The following is a 3,457-nucleotide window of genomic DNA, read 5'->3' as shown; positions in this document are numbered from 1 at the left end:
CAGAGTGCACACATTACGTGAAGTCTAGTGCACAGTCTAGCGCGTCTAGCGCTCTGCTTGATCACTGCATGATTCAGTCTATTAAAATACATTCAGAATGATCAGACATGGGGTATTGATTTTTTACAACAGTTCATTGAACTAGAAGTTTTATTTAGAGACTTACGTTTTAGACACCATATTGCCTGTTTTTGCACTATTTCGCCAACAAAAATAATTCCAAACAAAGCCACAGCGCTGTTTTGCGTCTTTGAGCAACATGACAACTTTTCGTTCCCGAATTAATCAACTGTTTAAATGATTTGGTTCAGTCGCAATGACTCACTTAACAGTGACTTACTGCCACCTACTGGCGGTTTTAATTGCACATTTAATCTTTTTTTAATTTATCTTTTCATTTTTTTAATTATTTCAAATATGAGTATTCAATGTTTTATGTTTAATATATCAAAACATTATTTATGCATTCGTAACTGCAGGTTAAATGCATTCATGTTCTGCATTAAACTGTGTGTAAATACATCTAAATGCCACTTCAGGTGCAGCTTATGTCTGGATTGCAAAGATGAATTTTGTTGATACTGATTTCATTTGCTTGGTAACAGCCCAAATGTCTTATTATTCTAATTCACTGATTAAATGTAAGAATTTGACTCAAAAGATAATGCACACTTATAGAAAAATAGCTTTTTAAAGGTAAAATGCCCATAAAAGGTAAAAATCTTAAACTTATTGGAAAAGATTAATTTCTATCTGACCACCACACAGAATATGAAAAATATCAAAAACTTTAGGAGTCAGCTGTCCACGAAGGTCCTTAAGATAGCAGCATGATAACACACTCAATCAGTTGAATGAATGACTCGATGACTCACTCATTTAGTGACTTACCGCCACTTACTGGTAGTTTAGTTGAGAAGTTTGTTGAAAAGTATGCATTTTTCCCCTCAACATTTCTTATTTGTATACTCATAAATGCACTTAAAACATTAATCTCATAACATTATTTATTGCAGTTGTAATTATTGTTATTTGCAGTGTAAATGATTTAATCTTGACTGGTAGCAGCCCTATAGTGTATATTGAATTTATTGATAAATTGTAATAATTTGACATGTAAGATGATGCATACATCAAAAAAGATTAAAAATATATTTTGGTGTCTTTCTCACAGTTAATTCATTCTTTTAATGTTCCTAAAAAGTAATTTAAGATATTTACAGGTTTGAGATTTCATACAAAAACAAATTCCTAAATTTCCAGACAATACTTCATCCTCCGAGGTAGATAGGATTCTAATGGCGCTTTTCCACTGCATGGTACGACTCGGCTCGGCACGGTTTGCGTTTCCACTGCAGTTCAGTACCGCTTTAGAGTGGGCGGGATTATTCACATGTCGTTATAGTTGCGCTGCCTCTACTGCCGCGACTCCTAAAAAACTTTTTCATTCCGCGTCGCCCCATCAAGCTCTCGCTGGATCCGCTCCTCTGCTATCAACGAGAGGAACGTCTGTACTTCCTCAACAGACAACAAAACCTTTTGGTTGTTAAAAAAAGGTGTGCTCGTTCAAAACAGTTGCGTTTGATCCTTTGCTGGCTGTGCGGATTTAAATCTAGCGGTTCTTTTGTGTTTGTGTCGCAAGTTCAGTGACGCAGGTAGTGACGATTCTCTCCGGCCAATCCGTGATCAGCAGAGTTTACACGTCACGTTTTGGTAACGGTACGGTTCACTTGGAACCCCAACCGAGGTGGTACTAAAAAAAGTACCAGGTACCAGGTACTGTACCCAGTGGAAAACCCCCCAAAAGTGAACCATACCGAGCCGTACTGTGCCGTACCATGCAGTGGAAAAGCGCCACAAGTGTCAATCCATGTAAAAGGGGGTCCATTTCAAAGTTGTACAGTGCAGTCTTCTCTTTTCAGTCTACATCTTTCGACTCACTTCGTATAATTTGGTCCCAAGTCATTGTTATGAAAAATAGAGGAAGAGACTTGGGCAGAACTTCTCAATCAGGTTAATTCCTCTTCTATTTGTGCTCATCATGGAGTGATACAATGTATAGTTGTCACAGAGCACATTGGTCTAAAAGTAGACTGGCCCTTATTAATCCTGCCATTGACCCTGAATGCGATAATGCCATTCTAGTCCTGCCACTCTAATACACGTTTTGTTCTTGCCCTGCCTTCTCCTCATTTTGGTTGTCTGTTTTCAATTCTCTCTCAGTCATTTCCTCTTCAAATATTCAATCCTCACCCCTCATTGGCCTGTTTGGTGTCCTGCCTGACGATTATTTTCTACCACGCTATTTTGCTGATTTTATTGCTTTCCTCACATTGCTGGCCAGATGACAAATTTTGCTTAAATCATGGGAAAAACTCCCATCTCTCATCACACTCTAGGTGGATTAAAGAGGTCTTATATTTCATAAGAAAAAAATTATCTTCACCGGCCCAACAAATCATTCTCTAAAATTTGGAAGCCCTTTTTATCATACATACAAAATTTGCTAAATCTTAATTTGTCTATTTAACCCTTTTCATTCAAACTACTAGATTTCCTTTTACACTGATATTTAGAAATCCGTTTTAAGTGCACCTACTACTTTCTGTCTTAGTATTTCCCAACTTTCCATTGTTATCTGCTGATAGTATGTATTTATATTTATTTTACTACTTCCATTTTTACTTGTCATGCTTTTTCTTTTTATTATTGTTATTTTTTAGTTATTTATTTTTATCCACCCTTATTGTATCATGAAAAATTATAAATTAATAATATAGTTTTATTGAATTTTTTATTTAAATTGCTTTTAACTTGACGTTAGACTGAATAACATATATCCGCTCATAGACAGATCCACTGATAGACGCCTGCTTTAAAACACTCCCATGTGTATCGGTGTAAACGCTCAGTGAAGAGCATGCATATTTGATTTAGGCCCCGTCCACACGGAAAGATCTTTGAGTTCAGCTCATGAAAAATGGGGGCAAAAACAAAAGTGTTGCGAGTTTCGTGTGGACGCAGATATTTCTTGAGACGAGGGGGAAAAAATTGGATAGGGAAAGCTCTGGCTTCGTGTGGACGTAGCCTTAGATGTGTATTTACAATGATTTTGAAGCGATGATCATTGTAGCCAATCACAGACATATCTGTTGAGCGTGTGAACACAATGGCCAATCAGAGATATTTAAGACTCAGCTCAACAGTGCTCAAAATGCTAGGGGGAAATGCTGGTATTGTCACATTTTGAACATTTCAGTACAGACTTGATACCGATGTTTGTACTTTTGACAACCCAATTATATTGACAACAGGAGGTTGTTTGAATTGTCAATGGTGAAGTAGTCAGATTAGCATTGAGAATTTCCATGACAACTCAAGTCACCTTTATTTCTATAGAGCTGAGAAAAAAAAAAAGGCCAATTTAGCTAAAAAAAAAAAAAAAAAAAGTTCTACA

This window comes from Sinocyclocheilus anshuiensis, unplaced genomic scaffold (assembly GCF_001515605.1).
Source record: "Sinocyclocheilus anshuiensis isolate Anshui unplaced genomic scaffold, SAMN03320099.WGS_v1.1 scaffold484, whole genome shotgun sequence".
Classification (NCBI taxonomy): domain Eukaryota; kingdom Metazoa; phylum Chordata; class Actinopteri; order Cypriniformes; family Cyprinidae; genus Sinocyclocheilus; species Sinocyclocheilus anshuiensis.
The sequence above is the reverse complement of the archived record's forward strand: the minus strand, read 5'-3'. Positions refer to the sequence as shown.